Source organism: Melospiza melodia, chromosome 8 (genome assembly GCF_035770615.1).
Source record: "Melospiza melodia melodia isolate bMelMel2 chromosome 8, bMelMel2.pri, whole genome shotgun sequence".
NCBI lineage: Eukaryota > Metazoa > Chordata > Aves > Passeriformes > Passerellidae > Melospiza > Melospiza melodia.
This window is the reverse complement of record NC_086201.1, coordinates 17,417,712-17,442,500: the sequence shown is the minus strand read 5'-3', so window position 1 is coordinate 17,442,500 and position 24,789 is coordinate 17,417,712. Positions and strand designations below refer to the sequence as shown.

Below are 24,789 nucleotides of genomic sequence, written 5' to 3'. Positions count from 1 at the left end.
GACACATAACAAAGCACTGTGTGTCAGCACGTTTCCTAGAGCTTTGCCTGTGTAAGTCCAATGGTTAGCAGCTGTTCTTTCATGTTGTTTCCAGCCAACCTGATACAACTTACTTTTCCTCAAAAAGGTGGCTTCTTTCATAATGCATAAGGCATAAAGACTTTTGTGGCTCCCTTCTGGACTCAAGAGGGAGATTATTCCAGCTGCCTATATCTAAAGTCTGTGCTCAAGTGCAGAGGTCAGAAAATTCTCCAGCCAAGAGCTAACACAGCTTGTTGTGCCTTCTGAGATTTCTGGTTTAGGAATACACTCCTTGCAATGTGACTGTGTGGCCATAGAAAGAAATAGGCCTATTCTACCACATTTGAAACATAGCATCCTTTGTCTAGCTGCTAAATTGTAACACGGATATATAGTTAAGTGCTCAGCTTGTCCTTTTTTCTAGATGTATATCCTGTAGGGCATTGAACTGAAGTTACTTGTGTCTCAGATCAAAGTCATTTCACTTAGAAATTCAGGTTGAGCTTGAAGGCACAGTCTCTTAAGTGAAGGTCAATGGTTTCTCCATTATAGCACCCAACCTCAAATTATTTTTGCAATTAGTAATATTTATATCTGTTTTTATAGTGTAAAAGAATAAAGAAATGATAGTCAGCATTTTCAAGAAATACAAGTTAAAGGTGTCCTATCATTTAAAATGATATATCATGTTAGAGAGGAAACTTAAAAGCTGGCATATGCAATCTAAAATTAAATACAGATTTTGAATTTCAGGCTGCGAAGCTAAAAAGATCAAAGGAAACTCTTTACAGTTCTTCAGAATTTGGTATTATACTTCCCAGGAGGTCATTTACTCCCATAATTTAGTCTGACTTATTTTGGCTTGAGTTCCATTAAAAGTATGTAGGAAAGAGAGGGTCTCTTTTTACTTTAATTTTTAACTGCAACCTGTCAGTTAAAGGAGAAAAAAAAAATGAGAGAGAGAAAAAAGAGTGTCTGGAAGAGGATGATCTACAGAAGTACTAATAGCTTTCAAATCTTTTGACTTTTTGAGCCTCATATGGCTAGAAACTTATCTGGAAAGATTGTATTTTAACCCTTTTGACTGTTCTTGGACATAATGTGTGCTTTTATCGAAAGGGAACTTATTCACTGCCCTTGAACATATTCTGTCATTTCCACAATAACATCTCCCTTGACAGAAATGCCTTGACTTGTTGGACAAAATAATAGAAGGACCCAAAGTTTAAGGTTCCTAAAGGCAAACATCAAAAGAACACCTTTGTTAAGTCAGACAGGTATCCAGAAGTTTACCTACTGTCTGGAGAAACCCAAAAATGAGCAGGATACCTGCTGGGATGTGAAGGCAGTGCTGATAGGGCTGAACAGACTAAAACAGTTTCACTTCACTGCATTTTGCGAGCAAGAAAAGGAAGAGTAGTTTGGAAAAGATGAGAAAAATTTGAAATAGATTTTGCCTTTTAGAAAAGATGTGATATAGTCCTGAGGTCACTATCTATTTTACCTATACCAGTTTCCGCAAACAAGACATCAAAAACTAAGATATAAGAGACACAAGTACTTAATCTTCTAAGAACAGATTAAGACTGCCTGGTGGAAGAGTAGAGGTGGTAGCAAGATTCTCTATGCTGAAATAGGAAGTCATCTTCCCCCTCAGTACCACCTCTTTTTCCCCTGAGGAATGTGAAGAGGCTGAATTTTACAACAACAGCTGAATTTTCTTTCTGCAGGAGGTTGTCCTTGGCCTGGCTTAAGGCTGGGGAATGAGGCAGTGGGATCCAGACTGTGAGAGGGTTTTCCCTCTGTTTGACTTTCAGGCTTTCCACTGGTCCTGCAGAGAGTCCCAGCAGAACCACCCAACAGCTGTAGCATCTCATTACTTTGCTATATTGTAGGATGAATTTGTAGAAGGATTCAGGGAGAAGATTCTGTTTTGAGATTAGCGTTCAATCAAGCTATAAGTTTGTGTATATACTTTCATTTTTTTTTAATTTTTTTCCTTCTCTTTTTTTGAGCACATGATTTCATTATTTTGTCATTTTACACTGCAGCAGCTATTTTGTAGCTGGTTCAGTGGGATTCACTCATTGGTTGGTGACTCTTTTATTCACCCCTTCTCTCCCTGTTGGTTTTCATTTACCCTCTAAATTCTTACAACTAGAAGTTTTTGAGTCTTTTTTTTCCCCCATCTCTTAAATACATTATGGCAAATAAACCTACAAAAAAAAAGTCATCTTGGACCATAAAGAACGTGATGGACTAGTCTTGTCTCTGGCACTTGGAAAATCTGGGGCTCTTGCTGTTCCATTAGAGTAGACTAATGAAAGTCTAGCGTATACTAATAATTTCCCAGCAAGAGATGTGCTTGAAAATATCTTCCCATATGATTAATGCTTCTGAAAAATGGCTGTTTCCTTCTGACAGAACCAAATGGATTAGAAATGTTACAAATGCTCTTTTATTTTTGCAGTAAAAGGAGTAGTGGCAGCAAAGAGGTTAATTCTCCTCTTTTCATGAAGGTATCTTCTTAGAAGAGAAGTGATTAAAGGAGGGTTTTTGGCATAAAAGTGTTTTTCTAATCTTGTTGAAGTGCCTAAAAATGTGTTTGAAGAGCCAGATAAAAGCATGGACTTCTTATTTAATGAGTTACCAGTTATATTATATATGTACCAGTGTTTATTTTGCTTCTGTCATTGAAACATATTTTCTTAAAATGGGTTTTCCTTCACCACAGTCAATAAGTAATAATGACACAAATTATTTAGAATAAATTTCAGCATTAAGTACAAAAGAACAGCTCTCTCCTGAAGTTTTACAACTGCACCAAGCCAGAAACAAATTCTCAATTTTAAAGAATTCTGGGCATAACTTCAGAAAATTCTGACAAAATTATAATTTGAGTTGCAATTTCTCAGCAAGTTACCTACTAGACTGAGGGAATCTACTAAAAAAAACCTATTCCTGCCAACTGTGGTGCCAAAATATATATCAGTATGGTTATACTGATATAATAATGCCAGAAATCTAATTCCCAGTCTCCTTTTCCCCTTCCCTTCCCTTCCCTTCCCTTCCCTTCCCTTCCCTTCCCTTCCCTTCCCTTCCCTTCCCTTCCCTTCCCTTCCCTTCCCTTCCCTTCCCTTCCCTTCCCTTCCCTTCCCTTCCCTTCCCTTCCCTTCCCTTCCCTTCCCTTCCCTTCCCTTCCCTTCCCTTCCCTTCCCTTCCCCCTCTTCTCTTTAATGTGGGGTAAATTATTTTCTTTATTTAGATAACAAATAGTTGAGCCTGGTAGAAAATTATTTACATTAAAAGAGCCATCACTTAATTTAAGTCACAGATGATAGAATCCCCCTGCCTTCCACGCTAGAAGGAAGAAAAAACCTCACTGTAGTCAAGGAAATGTCTAGCTAAAAAGACTAGCATTGTCCCATACTGCAAATGTTCTCTGCTGGTATTAGATCATTCAGTGGAAAATTAGGTGCAAACCTAGGTTGTTTATTGAACTTAAGGCCCACATGTGTAAAGACAGCTCTCTGTTCTTACAAAGGTATCGACTGCTTCTATCATCACAGGACTTCCCACTATGCTTTACCACTGGGGAAGGAAGAGATCCAAAGCAGAGAAAGAAAAGCTGTCTGAGCACATGCAGAACTTCCCTGAACAGCAGTGGCTTTTTGTGCTTCTACCATGTATTAGAAAAACTATTATGACTAAAAAAATCGTCTAAAGGCAGAGCTGATATAAGCAAAATGAGTCTTACCTGTGACCTCCGAGGACCCAGCTCTCCACTAAGCAGCATCATTCCCTTGAACCCTATGTCTGCAAAGTCCTGCCTACATCAGGGCATCTAAACAGGCTGACCTTCATGGAGCACACAATAGATGGATGGATTAAAATGGCCATGAGGAAACTTCACTGCACCATGGAATCTGGTGGACTTGAAAATAAATTAGTCAGTGTCGCATGTTAGGAAAAGTTCTAATTGTACATAAGTTCCCAGAGAAGTAGTTAGGCCTTACATTAAATCTGTTCCTCTCAGTGATTGAGATTCTTCTCCATGTTAAATATTTCTTTTTTACTATTCCTCTGTCCTCTTCATCTAAACCTGTCTGCCCTCTCTTTCCCCAGAAATTGCAAGAATTGGAAGGCGCAGCGGTCCAGCTTCAGTATCCATTGAGATCAAACCTAAAGAAATGGACCCATCTCTATTCAAAATGAATTTCCTTTATACAAAAACCACAAAGGAAACTGAAGCTACATTTCTAAATACTGAAAAGCAAAGAATAAAAGGTGACTTTTCCCTTAAAGTGTTCTATGTCAACGTCATTTAGTGCTTTGGCAAATCCCAGGATATTCTAGGAGGACTAGTTTAGGCTAGCAAGCCATGCATGTACCTTTTCATTAGCCCCTTATTTTCAAACAGAGGCCTGCAGAAATTCCAGTGCTCTGAACCCTCACAGGGGGATGGAGCAAACAGAAAAGATCTTGTTAAAACTGTCCTTCTCCAAAGACTACCTTTTTTTCTCTTTTTTTTTTTTTTACTTCTTTTTAAGTACTCTTCTGTGGGGAAAGTGATATTAAGTTTAGCTGAATATGTCCTCACCATGCCAGCTTCCAGTATTTTTCTGTGCTGGGCAGTGGCACCAGGCAGTCGTGGCATTGCCTCGTGTTTGGCAGGGTGCATGAAAGGCTGCTGAAATGCCAGATGAAATGACCTATGTGCACGGACAGATTTTGTGAGATCAGACTCTGTATGTGCTAAGGCTTCTTCTCTTCCTGTGTAAGCCCATGATTAACTATCATTGCTATACAGTTACACAGAAACAGTGCTTACACAGGGCCAGTACTTAGCTCTGGCATGCTGCTTGCTGTCAGCTGTGCCTCAATGTGGAATCTTTTACTTAGCTTAGGAGCACCTGGAATATAACTCTGCCATCCTTAGCAATTCCTCTCTGCCTTGCACTATTGGCTTTCTTTTGAAGCATCTCTGATAATTGACTTTTTTCCTCTCTTTTTTACTTTTTAAAACCTTATTAAAACAGTCTTTATAATCCTTCATTTTCTGCCTTACAAACAGTGCTTTTTTGTTTTGTTTTTTCTTTCTGTATGTTTTCTTTTATTCTTTTGTTTACCTCTGGATAAGGTAATAGATATTTAGCTTATGGGCTTTCTCTTCACAACATTGGATCCCCTTCTTTGCTCTTCAAATTTCTACCAAAAACTGTTTAAATATATTAAAAAATGTTTGGTTGTATTTGGAACTCCATGTGGATGACTTCATGCAGAAATTACAGGCAAATAATGGTGATATTGAGATTGCAACATTATGCAATATATATATGCATAATTCAAGCCAATCAATAAGGGTTAATGAAAGCTGGATCTCATCAGAATAACTTGATATCTTTTGATGAAAACCTTAGGATGTTATACATATATAGGGAGAAATTATATTTTTTATGTGCAGTGTTCTGGTTTGATTTCACCCAACAGTTTATTGCAAAATGTGAATATTACAAAATCAATGTACAGTGCTTATTAAATTGGTTAAACATGATGCTGGTTTCAAAATGTAGTCGGAAATGCTGGATCATCCACTGAGTACAAACATTTCCAGAGGGTTATGTTACTGTATTTGATCTCTTAATTCATGACATGGGAGAAAAGAGTCACAATAACTTCTAGAAAACACTGAGGCTGTGAATAGAGCATATAAATAAGAGATGAAGGAGTAATGAAAACTGTTATGGGGTACTTTGGTTGCAATTAAGTTGGGCACAATCAAACTATGCATTTCAATGAATCTAAGACCATATACTGAGGAAAAACAATGTGGGGGTGGGGGGGGGGTGGCACTTAAAGGTGATTGAACTTATCATAGAAAACAATTACACTGAAAGGACAGGCAGTGAAGAATGGTTTTGTGTAAAATTTCAGTGTGACCATGAAGCCAAAAGATCCTACCTCAACCTGGTGAGAAAAAAAAAAAAAGAACTATAAGTAGGAATGTCTCCTGAAATGCTGTGTGCTATTCCAGAAACCATACTTGCAGAGACGTAGAATAGTAACAGAGGAGTCTGAGAAGAGGCAGGAATCTCCTTAAAGGCCAAATAATCTGCTGTCTGTCAAGAAACCTGGAAATCACTGCCTATCAATTTGTCAACCTAAAATTTAAGGGCTGATTTATTTGCAGTCTATAAGAATGTATATAAAAAGAGAAATGTGATAATATGTGCCGCTTCATTCCAGTTTATTAAAACCAACAATATTTAGTGAATCCAAAGGACCATATAAGGTCTTGATTGAAAAAATTGTATATATTTTTCCTTTTGAGGATCTTTAATCATTAGAACAATTTATGCAAAACAGTGGTAATTTTTCCATCACTGAATATGTAGACATTGGAGCTGGCTGTTTTCTTCTGAGAGAAAGGAAAGATTGAGCAAAATTGTATTTGAAGAACTCCTGTGGTATACAGGAGGTCAGACAAGATGTTTAGATGTTCCCTTCTGTTTTCACAGTCTATGAATCTAAGCAGGTACTAGCTCAGAGAATTTATCATCTTGTCTTCTATGGGATTACTCATATACCTTGAGCTGAACAGGTGTTTAAGTGCTTTGCTGGATCAGGGCCAAACAGAGCTGGTGTTGTGCCATTTCTGTGCCCCGTTTGCAGCTGTGGCAGAGCAGGACTCGAGGCCGGTGTGGTACCAGCGGTCATGCTGCTCCAAGTAATTGGCTTACAAAATGGTGCAGATTAAATGCTGCAACCAGGACTAATTTTGAAAAGAAGGGAACACTGGACTGCATGGGGAACTCTTGATACATAAACATTACGGCTGTGTGGCTCAAGCAATGTGTGGAAGGGTTTTTTGGAGTCCTATCGCAATATTACTCTGGGATATTGTTATAAATGTATCAGTTTTGCAGGGACACACCATTCCAAGGTTAGAGTTATCTCCAAATAAATGGTATACACAGCAGATTATTCTAATAGCTTTCTTAACTGCTGTAGGTGCTCTAATATTACATAGTTGTGTAGGCAAGCTCATAGGGATCTACATTAGTGATTGTGGCTTTATTTTTTTGTCAGCTTTCTCAATCCCTTTCCTATGCAATAACTAATTGAATGACCTGAATTATGTCCAGAGATGTAGGATTATGTCTGGGCAAAGGATGCCTGAGCATTTTTCACAATTGATATGGTTTTGGTGTATAGCAGATCAAAGCTAAGTTATGAAAGGAACAGCTGTATGGAATGTACCTACTTAAAGACATAATCTTACTGCACCAAGTTATTGGTTTTTATCTGAAAACTTTTTTATTACTCTCTTTATGCTCACAATTGCTACTGCCTAAAAAATGCTTTCTTCTTCTTGTATCTCTCCATATTTCTCCATCTATCTATCTATTTTTGGACAATGTGCTAATGCAGAAGATCTGGTCCCCATGTCCTGCAACTTTTCTATTACAGCTTGCTGTTCACTATGTGTTTTATTTGGCTAGAGCTTCCCAAAATATAATATATACATATTTGTACAAAAGATACATCAAAGTGATATGTTATAACTATGTGAGGAGATGTCTTCTCCTCCCGTCATTACCATTTCTATTGACCATAGTAGCTAATTTAAATATGTTTGGAAATTACATTTGGAACTGTTGGGAAAACTTCCAACTTTTCCCAACTTTCTCAAAGTACATTTGGGAATTGCTGGTTCAATTCAAAATGCTGTAAGGTATGGCTTGGCCAAAATGCTGTTATGAAATGCTTACATGAAGTTATGCCAGACCACACCAACCCCAATGGTACTGCTTGGTACCTCAGGAAAACCCCAGCCAAGAGGATCAGGTCACATTCTCTGTCTGCTGTTTCTCCAGGTGAAGTAGGGGAGCTAGAAATGTACAGTCCAGAAAGTCTCTTAAGTGAGTGGAACATTTATACTGTGTTCTTCAAAAGGTGCCTGGTGTGCAGCCCGTCTCAGCACCCACAGCATGTTCTGGGGTTCAGGAAGCTTGTCTAACACACACCGTGCTCTAGCAATGCTGCCTTTCCACAGCTCCTTGCAGCAGCAGAGAAACCAGCTTATCTCAGGGCAGTCTGGTCCAGCATCACCTCAGGCACGAGGCTCAGAGCTGAAAGGGCAGAAACAGCTCTGCCTCTTCAAAGTGCCCATCTCTTTCAGAGTCATGTCAAGCACAGCCTTACAGGACACAGGGGTCTGTGATTTTAAAACGGGTGTACATTCTTATGCATATCCCACCCCATAAAATCTTTGGATATTGTTATTTGTGTTTACAAGCCTTCAAGCATCTTCCTTGATAGGTCTGTATGTGCACTGCAATTATGCATGCATACATTAAGCACTAAATGAAAACAAAAGGCATTTAATGTTAATTACTCCAGAAAGTCACCATATTGTGATCACACACAGCACCACTATTGCTGCCCAGTTAGATATCCCACTTTCGTGCAAACAACAGAACCAAATTGAATTACATAAAAAGAAGCTACATACTGACTCCCAGCAGTATGTTTTGACAAAACACTTTGTCTACTTAAATGATTTCAGAAGCTGTAGTCAAAAGCCTTGACTGCAAATAATGGGTTCATAAAACCTATCTTTAAAATTTTACCTGACAGTAATGCTGTGCAAATACCTGCACTTCTAGTTCACCTTCTCCACTTGTTTACATCAGGATTTTAATAGAGTGGCTGTCACAGAACAACAGCTAAAGGCCACTGTTTGATAAGTTACTGTAAAAATAGACTGCTTAAAATGAGAATTTCCTCCTAAATTCAGTCATCACAAAAGGTGGTGTGTAGGAAAACATTGAAGAGAGACAATTTCTAGGAGGACTGCAATAAAGTCTTTTTAAGTTCAGTGACATTCTAACCTGCACTGACTTTGCCAGAAACTACATTTCCCACCTGTCTTCAGTTTTACTGAGAAATGACAAGAATAAAAGGAGAACAGGAAAAGTCTGGAGACATAGATAGATAGATAGATAGATAGATAGATAGATAGATAGATAGATAGATAGATAGATAGATAGATAGATTACATAGATAGATTAGATAGAAAGAACAAGAGATATTTTCTCGGATTATCTCCCTTAGCATCCATGCACAATATTTGAAGAATACATTGACTAGATCTCCTTAACCATGTGAAGAAAGAAATTAAACACCCAGAGGAGTCTCAGTGTTTACCTGAGGAGCAAAGAACTAACTAAAGATCTTCTCTGGCCCCTCTTTTTCCAATATTTTGGGGGGCTAAGTTAAAGGGCAGAAGCCATTAATTTGTGATGGTATCAGTTTAAGTGGAGGTAACTGTCCCATTTCATCATTTTAAGGTGTTCACCTGAAGGAAGCTCTCCCTTTTTTTAGCATTTTGAGGGTTTAAAGCTGCATTTCTATCCACGCCCCAGTACCAAATATCTTATATAGGATCAAGTCTGGTGCATACATAATCCTAATACCACCCAAGAGTCTATTATTTTTCTTATTTTTACTTATATCCCCCTAATTAGAGATACCAATAAGAGTTACACTATTCATGTAATTTCTATTATTCTCCACCTAACTGTAAGAAGGGTTAGGGCTAGGTTTTAGGGTCAGGGTAAGGTTTAGGGTCAGGGTAAGGTTTAGGGTTCAGGATTAAGGTTAGGTGTGGCAGCGTCTCTCTGTCCACAGAGAGCAACCCATAACTTTTCCAGGCATTGTCCTGGGAAAGGCTCTGAGAAGATCATAGAAAAGAATGAGAAACAATTCTTATCTTCACTTTCTGCACGTGTTATTATGAACATGTGGAATGTGTTATGGAGATTTGTTTATCAAAGGGTGGTTTGTTAATTAGCCAATGGTGATAATGTTTGGACTGGAGGACCAATTATGTCCATGTGTATCATAACTGTCTATAAAAGCAATGGGTTTCTTAATAAGTTTAGTATAATAAAGTGATTGATCAGGCTTTGGGCTAATGGTCTGGGTTTAGGGTTAGGTGTAGAGTTAGGTTTAGGGTTTGGGTTAGGGTTAGGCTTAGGGGGTTAGGGTTTGGGTTTGGATTATACATTGCTAGCCTGAACAAGTCAGTATATGACATCGCATAGGCTTTAAATCTTTATTTACACCCAAACCAATTATAACTGCTTCATAACTCGGTGCTTTTTCCTCCCCTGCTTATGTTTTCTGTGAACACATAGAGTTGCTGCATGGGGTTGGACCCACACCAGGGCTTTGGGTAGTACTGACCTTGCTATGCAAAAAGCACAGAACTGGTTTGAGCAACCCCTCTGCGCACTGGGGTCCCTAAAGATACGAGCCCCTTCTCCTCTCCTCTTGGCTCTGCAGGCTGCAGAATGCCCCTGTCAAGGAGACAGACACCTGTGCTCACCTTCTCCTCTTTACCTTACCAATGCCTAATGTTAACAGCACAAAATAGCTCCACTTTTTTCTTTCATTCTAAGAAATGCTGAAGATATGCATTGGATAGTGTGCTTAGATCATGCCCTCAAATTCCTTTCTGGACAATGCTAAAATGCCTATAAATTGTCAGCACAGTCATTATTAAATCATTTTTACCTGTGCAATGACTTCCAGCAAAGACAGTAAAATACTTTGGTGTTAAGAGAACACTCAATGTTTGCAGAAGAAGGAACTATTTCTGCTTAGGACCTTATGGGGAGATACCGCTGCCTTTTGGTTTTCTCTTGTCTTGCTTCGTTCAATTGCTTGTCACATGTTTTTTATCTTTTATTATTACAATTATTACTTTTTATCACAGTAAAAACACAGTAAAAAGTCTGGATTATTTTTGAGACACCCTCTCTCCTGCCCACTACTTTTAAGGTTCCAGAGTATAAGAGTGTAGCTTTTTCTCATTTGCTGAATGCAAGCCATCTTAATGGGAAAAGGGATCTTCGGTGTAGATCGGAAATATAGATCTGATTTTTCTTTTTTTCCTTTTTTTTCCTACAAAAAGTGCTTCTCAAAAAAGAATGATGTTTAAGTGCATTCATACTCAAAGATTCTCAGAAATTGACTCATATGCTATGGGAAGGAATTTAAGGGTATGGCCCCAAAACCTGTGCTCTGATCATCAGTCAAAAACTCTGAATCTTATGGTAAGTTGTTTTTAAACCAACAGTACCTGAGAGATGTGTAAGGAAAATTAAGATTGCATATTGATGGAAAAAATGTAAAATACTCTAAAATATAGGAGATAGGGTGATGGAGACTGACCCCAGTCACCTATTATTTGTGTAATTTTAATTACTCTCTCTTTAATTTAAGCAGCTGACACACACTTTCAGTGGTGTTCAGAAAGTTAATAGGGCAGCTGAGTAAGGATTTTAAGGTCATATTCTTGTCCTTTGGTGCTTATTTTATTTATTAGCTGCTGCATTAATATTCTTATGATTACAGAAATGATGATTTATGTTTATAATGCATCTTACAATACTATACAATTATGAATATTGTAATATCTATCTCAATATATCTTTACATCCTTGATTCTTTAGCACTAAACTCAGAAAATACTACAGCATTTAGATGAAGCTGCTTCTCTCCTTACATTATTTCTTAATTATGGTATGCAGTCATCAGTTTGCTGACAACAATTTTCCTGGATGTCACTCTTTCTCTGATTCCACCCTTCCTGACTGAAATTAAAATATTGACATAAATAATTTTGCATGAGCAGTGGAAAATTCAAAGAGGCATTTAAAGCAGAGGAGATTCTACATTTATTGCTTCTCTATACATGCATTTGTCTGTGTTTTCTAGGTACATAAGCAGCAATTTAAGCAAAACTAGTGTGCTGTCTCATCCATGTCTTGCATGTAGAAAAACGATGACTTACCTGCAGTTAATTATTTTTTAAATAAAAAACCCCATGATTTGCACTACAAAACTAGAGGAAATCTGATGGTTCTGGGTCTTTTTTCATCTTTATGGGTGAAAGGAATGGGCATTCTTAGACTACCAGAGCAGATAGAGTGGTCTGCTCATTTCTATAAACTCTTCACCCATTTGTCTGCTCCCTTCTAGATCAGTGAGAAAAGAGAGGCAAAAAAGGATCGTGGACGTGGCTGGGAACCTACCTGCAAGTCACAGCAATGGCATTTAAAAATTAAAGGTAGGCAAGGAAAGCATCCTCCAAGCACTTGGCTGGAGATGGTGATGTTCTGTACTCAGGGGGAAATGGTGGTGATGTGCAGTTCTGGGGCAGCTTTGCTGTGCCCATTGCAGAAGGGACAGGGGGAGCTGCCAAGTAGCTGCCTCAGTAATTTTTCTAATGGAGACATCTCTGCACCTCTCTGCCCCTCCAGACAGGTCCTGCTCACCCCCTACTTGGCCAGGCATTCAACCTGCAGAGGGGAGCCCACTGCCCCCAGCCCTCAGCAGAGATGTGTCTCCATACAACACCAGGCCTCTCACCCTGGGGCTGGTGATCACAGTATAAGGCACTCTAGTGAAATTGGTCAGAAAAATTTAAACTGTACTCATGACTGTTAAAGTATTCCTCATAATTCATTGTGTGTTTTCATGGGTACTGGGGATTTTACTGAATAGGCACAAATCATTGCTTTTCTGTTCAAGAGGTTATCTTATGATAGACCTTGCAAAACCTTGTAGGTTTTATAAATAACAGTGTGTATGTGATGTAGTGACACACACCAGTAAGTATTCTCTGTTTTAAATTCATTGCAGTGAATCGATCTCATAATGTTAACAAATCTTTTTACATATCCTCCTGAAATGTCCATTCGACTTAAACAGCAAGGTTTGGACATTGAGCAATGGCTAATGAGATCATGGTCACCATTAGGATCTGAAGAGTTATTGAGATATGAGGGGGAGTATGTTTTCCTGCTGTCAATAAATGTTGTAAATCCTAAATCAGACAACACTGCAGTATTATCAAGACCCAGAAATCTAAAGGTGGCATAAAAAATTCAAGAGCAGGAAGGGGACAAGCTACTAAGAGTCAGAACCGTTTAGTACTTCACAGAATGTGCATGTGTGGTCAAGGCAAATTTCAAATATGATGTATTGTCATCCTTCTATATTTACTTGCACAACTGAGTGAAAATTCAATCTTCAGTCCATAATACAGATAGGCCTGTGGAAACACTCATCATTTTAATCCCAACATGCTGATGCCCCCTGTGTAAATATAGATTTCTCAATTAAATTGAGCTAATTTGATCAAAGAACAAGTCTCACAGGTGAAAGTAAAGGTTTCAGTAAAAACAGCCTCAGCTACCCGTTGTTGGAGAAGGCTTTTCCTCCAAAGGGTGCATGGCTGAGGCTCAGAGCTGTACATGACTTTGGACTCAGAAAGACTCCAAAATGCATGTTCCAGTGAGAAAGCCATGAAACAGACCACAGCTTGGCTGAGCTAGTGAGAGTGCACCTCTATATTCCATAGAGTTAAATTCCTGAGGCCCCCTTGGAGGTAGCACAGTGATATGAAGCTCTGATGCTTTTTCTGGGATCTCCTTTGATGAAGCTTGTGCCAATTTCTTTCTAAGAAATTTCCAGACTCACAAATTATTTTAAGGGATAGGACAAAATGTGAGTCTCCAGCCAAAGAATAGGAATCATAAAAGAGTGAAAGGACCATATGTTAATACAACCCATGTAGCCTTATTTACTTACAGCATTTTATCTTTTTAACTACTGGATATTTGTAAAAAGTCACCATCTCTATTGGCATTTGACAAAGGACACAGTTAAATGGACCTGGCATTTTCTTATTCATGTTGTTGAGCTACTTGAATTAAGGTTCAGTCACCATATGATACCATGTATTTTATGGATTTAAAAAAGACTTAATTCCCATGTAGACAAAGAGATCTAATATTTCTTCCTGAGAAGTTTGACTTCATTCTTTTTTTATAATTAGAAAAATATTTTTGCTAACTCCTCAGTGATTACCTCAATTTTAGTGCTTTGTTTCACACAGGTATGTGCCTTGCTTGCACGTATCTTTATAGATGTACTTTCTGGAATACATGAAAATTTTATTTCAATTACATTTTTCTCTGAATTGTACCACATAATTTACTCACTTTCTTTAGTTTGTTCATTTTTAGGCCATAAATATTATTAACCCACAGAGATTTGTTTCTGCTTCCTTTAGTTAATTAAACACACCATTGGATTTATCTTGTGCTACCACCAGGAGGGCACAAAAAGTGAAATACTGTATCACTAGATGATTCATTCATTAGCATAAAATAATCAGGGCTTTTGAATATCTGCACTTCACTGTCTCAGGTTTGGTTTTTTTGTGATTGCATCTAGGAAGCAGCAGCATCAGTAAAGGGATAAAGAAGAGAGAGACAGAGAAAGAAATACAGAAGAAAAGAAAGGAAAAGGGAAGGAAAAGGGAAGGAAGGGGGAAGGAAAGGGGAAGGAAGGAAAAGGGAAGGAAGGAAAAGGGAAGGAAGGAAGGAAAAGGGAAGGAAGGAAGTGGCGGAAGGAAGGAAGGAAGGAAGTGGCGGAAGGAAGGAAGTGGCGGAAGGAAGTGGCGGAAGGAAGTGGCGGAAGGAAGTGGCGGAAGGAAGTGGCGGAAGGAAGTGGCGGAAGGAAGTGGCGGAAGGAAGGAAGGAAGTGGCGGAAGGAAGGAAGTGGCGGAAGGAAGGAAGTGGCGGAAGGAAGGAAGTGGCGGAAGGAAGTGGCGGAAGGAAGTGGCGGAAGGAAGTGGCGGAAGGAAGTGGCGGAAGGAAGGAAGGAAGTGGCGGAAGGAAGGAAGGAAGGAAGGAAGGAAGTGGCGGAAGGAAGGAAGGAAGGAAGGAAGTGGCGGAAGGAAGGAAGGAAGGAAGGAAGGAAGGAAGGAAGGAAGGAAGGAAGGAAGGAAGGAAGGAAGGAAGGAAGGAAGGAAGGAAGGAAGGAAGGAAGGAAGGAAGGAAGGAAGGAAGGAAGGAAGGAAGGAAGGAAGGAAGGAAGGAAGGAAGGAAGGAAGGAAGGAAGGAAGGAAGGAAGGAAGTGGCGGAAGGAAGGAAGTGGCGGAAGGAAGTGGCGGAAGGAAGGAAGTGGCGGAAGGAAGTGGCGGAAGGAAGTGGCGGAAGGGAGGGAGGGAGGGAGGGAGGGAGGGAGGGAGGGAGGGAGGGAGGGAGGGAGGGAGGGAGGGAGGGAGGGAGGGAGGAAGGAAGGAAGGAAGGAAGGAAGGAAGGAAGGAAGGAAGGAAGGAAGGAAGGAAGGAAGGAAGGAAGGAAGGAAGGAAGGAAGGAAGGAAGGAAGGAAGGAAGGAAGGAAGGAAGGAAGGAAGGAAGGAAGGAAGGAAGGAAGGAAGGAAGGAAGGAAGGAAGGAAGGAAGGAAGGAAGGAAGGAAGGAAGGAAGGAAGGAAGGAAGGAAGGAAGGAAGGAAGGAAGGAAGGAAGGAAGGAAGGAAGGAAGGAAGGAAGGAAGGAAGGAAGGAAGGAAGGAAGGAAGGAAGGAAGGAAGGAAGGAAGGAAGGAAGGGTACAACTGTTAAAATTAGCAGATTTCCTTAAGAAAAGAAACACAGAATTTGACAAAAAAGGAAAGTCCACAAGCTTGCCTGGAGGCAGATCTAACTGGCACCTAGAACATAACATGGGAGTAATCTAAAGTGATTCCCTACTCTGCTACTAACAGAGATTGAATAATTACAAACCCATTCTTTCTATAAAATGACTTCTTCCTTTGGGGGACAAAAATCCTGGACTACCATATGGTCCTGACAAACATTTCTACTGATTCTACCTAATGTTTATCAATGCAAAGTAATGTTATTTTTCGAAAAAAGAAGTGTGCCCCAGGATAACACACATAAATATATAATGACACATGCAGACATTTAATGCATCTTGCACCTGCTTGGAGAGACCTTACCACAGAATGTCAGAGAAGACAGATTTCTTCAGAAGCTGCTCACTGTCCCCCTTACTCCCCTGGGATCACAGTCTGGTTTGCCTTCATCCTGGGACATAAGGCTGCTGTTTGCTCAGGCTTGGTGGAACACTTTGGATCACCTGTAGAGAGAGCACACACCTAGGCATTACCTTGGGCCTCCTTCAAAACCCTTCTCCCATGGCATTTCTCCACCCTTTCTCTCAGTTTTTCATGATTGTATAAAAAATTAATAGGACTCTGATCCATATTGCCTTTTCTCCCTAATTGCATCAGAATATAGGATGGTGAAGCAATGATATAAGAGGAGAGGCTGAGGCTCCCTGCCCAAACTAAGGAAATCCACTTACAGAGAGGACCCCTCTGTGTACAGACGTAGTTGGTGTGACCTATTTCTGGGACCTTTTTTCCCATTTTTGGGAGAGACACTATTAATTCATTCTTTCTTTGTGAAGAATAAAATAAGAACCCAGACACATTGATTATTAATCATTCATCTGGGGACTCTCCTCCCTCTTGACCAATGACATAATCTTCAGTGAACAATATGTATACTGCAATTGACATTTGCACAAAAAAAATCAGGTTATATTGTATGCATCTGCACTAATAAAAATAGTCATCTTTCAAATCCTCCTTTTCAAAGTCTCACTGAGCAGACTTCGATATCTGTATAGTATTTATTCTGACCTTCACCTCTCTGATCTTCCTGCACTGGGGAACTGTGCAGCAATACAATAAAATAGAAGCATACTTTATTAAAATACACATTTAGACTGCAGTCTTCAGAAGCTCCCAAGTTAGGTGTACAGGAACCATTATGTCCATTTGGAGGTTCAGCCCCTTTGAGCCTCACAGGACTGCTGAGTATAAACGCCACTCTGAAGGTCTGCTGCATAATTATCTTCCAAACAGCACCACTGATGAGTTGTGTGATTGCAGTAACTCAACAATTCATCCCTAAATGAGTCTATGCTTCTGCTGGTTTAAGATCCCTATTTTTGATATCATAGGTGATTTAATTCTGTCTGTTGTGGTGCCAGAGTCATAGACAAAGATCAGTCACTCCTACTTGCAGATGAGTCACTCTTTCAGCATGTCCTACTTCCAGAATTTGGTGGGTATTTTTTGCTTTGGTTTGCTTTGGTTTGAGGGGAATGAGGATGTATAACAGTTTCTACTTCAATTGCATAAGCTCTAGTTTTCTATCATAAAAGACATCCAGATGCATATGAATGCTCGAGCAATTAGGAGACAGATATGTTCACTATTGTTAGATTAGCTTATGTAGAGATTCTGTTTTGGTCTTAGCAATTGTAATGAAAAACATCCAGGCTAAGAGCAAGCAATTAGCTCATGGAAATTCAGGCTTTTGTGAAATTAACTGCGAGGTGTAAATCTCAGTAATTATGTTAAAGTAATAATATTTATTTTGTGTCCAGGTGTGCTAAATAAAGCAACAATCTTTGAGGCTGATGGAGTAATCATGGAGAAAGCAACATGAGCCATGGCTAGATGAAGGGCAGTGGGAAATAGAACACTTCTGACACTTGGAAGGGCTCTGTGCCATTAGGATGTATTTTTGTAAGTGTGGTAACTGCAGGAATCACAATAGAAAGTGCTGCATTTTGTTTTTAAAATGGCATCTTTAAAAGAATGTTGTTGCAGAAATTAACTCTATTTTAAAGATATTCTCTTAGATGATGAATCATCAAGCACTGTTACTTTAACCAGTGACTCCCTGCAGAAACAAATGTTGAAATGTATGAGAAAATATTAGTCCTAATGATTTTTCTTGGAAAATATTGCTCGTATAGTAATTTTAATTAAGGAATAATTTAGAACTTTTATATTTGTATTCCTAATGTCAAACTCTTTTGTTCTCACACTTACACCTCTGTTATTAATGTTGGCCATGGTTTGCAAAAGAGGAAAAGCTAGTTATCAATGAATAATTCAGGCTCCATAACTGTCAGACCTCATTATTTTAAATAAGGCCTGGTAGTTCCAGTTGTAACTGGCTAATTGCATCATTTAAACTTAAACTATTAGAATATTTCATATAATTAACAATTTTTAAAACTTTTAATACATTCAAAACTACTGTAGTACATAGGGCAATTTCCTTTAAATCAGGCTGAAAGAACAAAGAGACATTTGAGTTGTGATACGAGTCCTCAAGTTGTTAAAATAAAAAAAGAAGAAAAACTGTGGTGAAATTGATGTATCCAGTAGTTAAAACAAAACCCTATCATTAGAATAAAATGATGTAAAATACTTGAAGAAGGGGAAGCTGAAAAGTTAAAACACCTGAAGCTAATCAACATTTAAAAATTTAAACACCTGAAACTTATGAACGAAATTGTAACCTGATCCCTGATGGAGTTCTTGGTGACAAGATTGTTCCAGCACTGTCAGTGAAAATGTTTCCTTTTGTATGGCCATATCTCTGCTCTGGTTTGCTTTCTGACAGTAAACATGTAATTCCCAAAGCCACTACAAATAGATGCCATGATGAGCTTCTAAAAAACTGAACCACTATTTTTCTGAAAGGATCCAGGGAGTTATTTTAATTTGTTAATATTTTTAATTTGTTATTAGAAATTTGTAACAATTTTTTAATTTTGAATCAATATTTACCCTTAATAATAAAGACTTGATAAATTGAGATGGAAATATACTTTACACACACATTTCTTCAGAGTGCATGGCAAGAAGAAAGAGTCATAGGCTGTTTATAAATTAATCTTAAAATTTTTTATTTTTCTCCTTTAGCCTCATTCTCAGTATAAATCCAGCAGATTTTTGTATGTATCCAGCAACTGTAAAGCAAGGGAGGTTAATATTTTAAAAAGACAATACAACTCAGGCTTTTCCTGAAAAGCACTTGCATGTAGTACATTAAGACTTCCAGAGTAAAGATTGTCCCCATTTTTCAGATGAGATTCTCAAGTTCAAGGCAAGGTATATATAATTTCTGCAATCTCTGCCTTCCCTTCCCCTTACATCTGAGAGAAGGTGAGTTTATTTGGGGTTCAGAGTCTGGCTTACAGCTTTAACGGGAGGCTGTAAGAGAAAACATGGTAGACTACCTGAGTGCTGCAAAAAAGAAAAAAAAACTGTAGTTGCTGTCTCTGGAATCACTCCAGCATATTATTTCTTTCTTTATCTAATGAAAAAAAAAATTAAGAAACACTACAACTTTCAGCGCTCACATTGAAACTATAAATTTCAGCCCACATAGCCATTAAGAGCATCATTAAGGCTGTGGAAGTTACACAGCAAGGGCTTGGATCTTATCCGACATGTAGCAGCCTTGCATTGCTGGATATCTTGTAAAAGCCACCCCTACATTTCTGCATCATACTGGAGGTCATTACAGAATACATACAGAAACTGTGTGTGTTCTTGTGCCTGAGAGCAGCATTGGTGCACCACACAGATTAGTTTCCTAGGTTTTCCACATGCTGAAACTGAGACATTTTTATTTGTGCATAAACCACATCTAGCAATAATTGGTCCCCACAGAGATACAGACTATCATATTTTCACATTCTTCTGAGATCTTAAAGTTGAGGTTCCTTGGGAGATGTATCTCTTAAGAAGACAGGCAGCATCAGGTTGAGTTTTGCAAATCTTTGCTTAAGGCAGATTTAAGGACTAAAACCATTTTTTCCCCACCCCTCAATTCTAAACTCCCTCCTCAAGGGAGATTTTCACCCCCCACACAGGAGTCAGTACGAGGTTTTTGAAGGCAAGTCAATTAGAATTGAAATTTTCCTTGTTACCTATATTTCAGATAGGAAACATAAACAAGCTACCAAAATTGCAGGCTTGGAATGCCTTATTTTGACAGTTGTTATATTTTTGGGGGGGTATTCAAAAAGACAAAGGGTATCCCTTCTCAGAATGTAACAATATATATATTGCTAAATAAAATGCTAAATGATTCCTGCACTTCCAAATTTGAGTGCCAAGGAGAAGTCATGCAATACCTGCTATGGTCAGGTAGTATAACTTAAAGAAGGGGGTAGGAGAGACTAAAGACGATGCATTACACAAAATCTGGATGTATAAATTTGGTTGTAAACCTTTATCATATCCTTATGGATATTTCAACACCATCAGCTCCAAAGTCCAAAGCTGCCCATGGCAACAGAGCACTTTCTGCTGCTGGTGGTTAAGGCTAGTACATTATCTGTCAGATTTGAAGTTGGCATTCTGAGGTGGAGATGCCCCAGCAAGGTCACAGCTTTGGCACTCAGTGTCTGCAAGCCCTTTTCATTTCTGTTTTTTTTTTAATCACCTTAGCTGTGGCTTGATTAATTGAAGACTTTTTATTGGGTGAGCACCTCACATTTAAGTGTTGGGAAGCCACAGAGTTAACACTTGGAGACAATAGAGTTGTAGAAGCAATGAACTGGTAAATAGTGGAGCTCAGATTATGTATATTTTGGAACACATATATTTTGTGTCATAGTATGCCATTACATAGAATAATATTCACAACTCTATACAGGCAAGACAAAATAATCTAACAATAATCAAGCAAACCAAATCTGTAGAGTTCAATGAGAAGACCATTAAAATCATAATAATTTTAGAAGTTATGATATTACAATTATATTACAATTTTTAATCCACGCTGATACCCCTCCATAGTCTTAGTGCATTTTTTTTCTCTATAATTTCATATCACTGGAATACAGTCAAATAAAAATTAGTAATACAAGTTGCATTTCAGAGGAAGAAAATATTTGCTCATCTTGTCTTGCAGTGTCTGGAGACTTCTGCAATTGTTTACTTGTTCACTTTCTGTAAGCTGTTGTCAGCTCAGCTGTCTGAGCTACAGCTTCATTTTTAAATATTTTTCACTGAAAAAATACCGACTAAGTCTCTGAATGTTTTATGTCTACAGCCACATCAGATATCATGGAAAAAAAGGAGGCTTATGTCTTGAAATTACTCAGTGTTGGCTTCACCCTTGTCAAGGGCTGGCTCCCCATACGGAAGCTGACAGGTTTAGGGTACACTAGATATGTTTCATCACTGAGAGGAATCAAGTTCTGTGTGTGTACAGAGCATGGTCTTAAAGCCAGTGATTTCACTGATAAAAAACAAAAGACATGTTTTTCCTTGAGAGCTGTAGACACCCGACTGAAAAACCCAGGGTGAGCAGACACGCCGCAAGCGGGAGGTGCAACGACAGCGGGTAGAGTGTTCCTACTGAGCACATCCATTCTGAAGGGTCATTCAAATGCCTCTCTACAAAAAAGCCTGAATGTAAATAATGTCAACCGTCTATGAAAGCAGGGGATTTAGGTCACTGAGCAGTGTACCTTGGTTAAATTATATTATTCTTTCAAATACTTAATGTACATCTGAGCTATTCACTTTGCTTGTCTATAAAATCTTCTCTAAAAGAACTATCCACTGCTTTAGAAGGGAAAGCAAACAAATGGAGGCATGCAGTGCCATTGAATATTGGAAAAAATGTCGGGTAAGGAAGACCACACATGATCTAACCAAATGAGAGCTGAAAGTAACTGCAAGTGACAAGATAGTGAAATGCATGAAAGCATCCCTGAGAACTGTGAAAGAGTAGGGCAAGTTTTTATTATTGGCATAAAAATATCACCAAACATGATTCTTAGATCCATTCTTATTGCAGGAAAAGAAAGACTGAGGGGATGATAGTGCTGGCAGAAGCAAAACCTAATTTTTTAAAAAGTGCATAAATGTTGGAAATTCAGTTAAATTTCACGCTTATGTTTCACTCTTTGGATTGAAATCAGGCAAAATTTTGCTCAAGGATCTCAAAAATGCCATGTCCTTTCTCTACAGTTCCTGGCAATTAGACCTGAACAACCGAGCCAAGGAAGCTTCTGAAATTTTGACTTTTGCCAGCCTTTGAAGGAGAGAGGAGAGCAATTCCTCCCCTTTCTATGTTTTGAGTTTGACAACCAGATCCAATTGCAGACTGTTCTCAGGCACTGTGATCTTAGCTCTTTTAGGGGGTCTGCATAGGAAACAGATCCCCAGAACCACACTGACCCACAAGTTGACAGAATCTTGCACAGCACCCCAGGTTTGCTGTGGAGGAAGGCTTCCCTCATTACAGACAGCAGCCTGGGACATCAAGGTAGGGCAGCAGCTACCATTCAGTGTGGCATCTGTTGTGCAATGTGGCTGCTTATGAGCTTAGAAATCCTGTAATCAAATGTATTTCAGTATGGCAAGATGCTGTTACTTTTCTCTGTTTTAGTGCAAATTGGAGATAACTCAGCTGTGGCTAAACACTTAGTGCTTTTTACTGTTTTCAACACAGTCCTTTTATGTGTATGTACATCTCGCCCGCAAACATTCCTACACACTCAACAACAGATGCATCGAGGATAATTTTGCCAATTACAAAGCTACTAGGAGTGCTGTAGTTGAACTCTGAGTACAGAGCAGCCAGCTGTAGTAGACAACAACAATTTTTGACACAGCTGGTCACAGCTGATATCTTGGTTCTTGATCCACTGGGTCACCTGTATCCTGTAAAACACTCATAATGGAAATAGTCTGAAACAGAGAAGTAGTCTGAGCTCTCCTGCAGAATATATTCTTGACCCAATCTGCAATGTTAAGAAAGGGCTCTGATAGCTGCATATATTCTCTTCAGTCACAAGTAATAGGGGTGCGCTGCTTGCTGCTCCTGGTCCTTGTGGTCACAGTGGGATTGTCACTGTTTTATTAGTTACTTTTGCACTTTCTGATGTTCCTGTAAAACAACATTCTGTTTCAGGAGATATGCCTGTCAAGGAAGCAGGGAAAAGGTGGATGACATGATGAGTGGCTTCCAACACTTTGTTTATGTCTCCACGGGGTGGAAGCATTTTGTTAACTCTGCACTCTCAATGTGGATCAGTCACTGCTGCCAACATAAATAATTTCAAATATTTCACTGAGAATTGCTGCAAAGCTACAGGAGATTTTCTGCCTATATGACTGAGATTGTGTCTTCTTTGATTTCAGCTTGATTTAATTTTGTAGAAGGAGAGGCAAATACAGGATGAGTGTTAGTGCAGCCCTGCAACTTGCATTATTGATACTTCCAAAGTGTCCAGTTCAAATGGGGGCAGAATGTTAACAGAACTGAGAGTATCAGTCTAGTGGCTGAAGGACAAAAATAAGCTGCCTTTTTGATCTTTGCTGGTCAACAAAAGCATGCTTTGCTAGCTCCAGAAGTCTTTCATGTGAGAGAAAATGGACAGAGATGAAAACTTGTGTCTGATCTAACACTTTGGCAAGCTTTATTTTCTTACACCCACAGGAGAAGATTTCTGGCTTTTCAAAAAATGGACAGAAGTAAATCAGAAGTCCCTTTCTGCAATGTAGAAAGTCACTGTTAAAGTTTATTCTGTGTATAAAACCTGCTCTGTATGCAGAATTATTAGCCTTAAAACTCTACCGTCCATTGAAATTGGATTGGTCAGGAACTCAGAGCCTCTGGGCATAAACCAGACCCTCAGTTCTCTAAATGGATCACAGTGTAAGATTTAGAAAAATATTTACTATACTTATCATCAATTTTCTGGCATATTTTCTTTGGAGAAGCTAGATCAGGCAGACCTCGAAGCCTGATTAATTTCTCTAACCACTGACTTGGAGTACATACACCTGAAACTGAGCAAGTAATTCAAAATAATTTTTCAGATAAATTAATTTTCTTATTTATTTTCTGCAGGTAGAAAACCTGTGAGCAAGTAATGAGTTCCATTAATTCACTAATTGTTTGAATGTACTCCACATATTCTAAGTGATATTTTTATTACTTAGAATGGAGTGATTGGAAATTATTTGTTGAGTTATTTGCATTAAATGTCTGTCCCTGCTTCTATGAGCTTTACTGTCATTGTGAAGATAAGAAGATGAGAAATCTCTGAGGCTTTTGTATTTTCAGACAATGGGAACAGATTAGGGACAAGGAAGAGAAAATGAAGATTAGGGGATTTTAGAAAAATAAACCTGTGTATTGCTGTTGGTTTTCATGTCAGAAAAAAATAGATTTTTTTTTATTGTGGTACCTTTATTTCTGTCATGTTCAGAACCCCTGTAAGGATCTATTATTCTCTTTGGGTCACTCAGGTAAGGCAAAGACAAACACTGCTGCCCTAGACTGTAGCACAGTGCAAAGCAAAGAGCAAGAGAGAGAGTTTCATGGAAGAGGGGATGTCCAACTCAAGCTTCTCCTCTGTGACATTTCTCAGAGTAAGCTGTATTTCAGATTAGTAGCCCTTGGCAGTAGGCTGGAGAAAGATGAGATTTTAGTGTGATATGCTACACAGGCATGGGGGGAAAGCAAAGAGTATGTGCGAGAAATTGAAATGACAAGGTCATGTTGATAGCTTGGTTGTGGGAGCTGCCACGGTAGTTTGTTGCATTATGATTAGAGATGGGCCAGCTAGCAAGAATGAGATGAGAGCTGGTTCAAACCTTCATCCACTCCTCTAACCAGACTGAAGTGGGGCCCATGGTGAGGCTGAAACACATCTAGCACTGGTACATTTGGTTTCTCATTATTTAATGAGCTTCTGCTTCTGATAATTTAGCTCAGAAGAGAAAACAGGAATCTAGAAAAATATTCAGGACATTAATCCAGTCTTCAATCTGGAAAACCTGATTGTATAAAACCATATAAAGACAACTTCATACCATTCCCAGCCTTCCATCTGTAACAAAGAGCTCCACATCCTTGTTAATAACCATCCTGTTAACAACATGAAACAAAGTCTGCAAAGCTTTCAAATTTCAGCACAGGATCTTTTTAATTATGAAGCCCTCAGATGAGATGCCAAGCTTCTGTCAGAGGCTGAGTGTGAGAGTAGTCAGTGTATGA

General features: G+C 38.9%; 1 long non-coding RNA gene across 3 annotated transcripts in view; it reads right to left on the bottom strand.

The window, feature by feature from the left end:
* The window catches only part of LOC134421287 (uncharacterized), a 240,101-nt gene that overhangs the window by 12,560 nt on the left and 202,752 nt on the right, over positions 1 to 24,789 (bottom strand). For all 3 annotated transcript variants that reach the window (XR_010028556.1, XR_010028554.1, XR_010028555.1), the window contains one exon: positions 15,888 to 16,027. This is a non-coding gene — a long non-coding RNA (uncharacterized LOC134421287). The remainder of the gene's footprint in view (positions 1 to 15,887; positions 16,028 to 24,789) is intronic.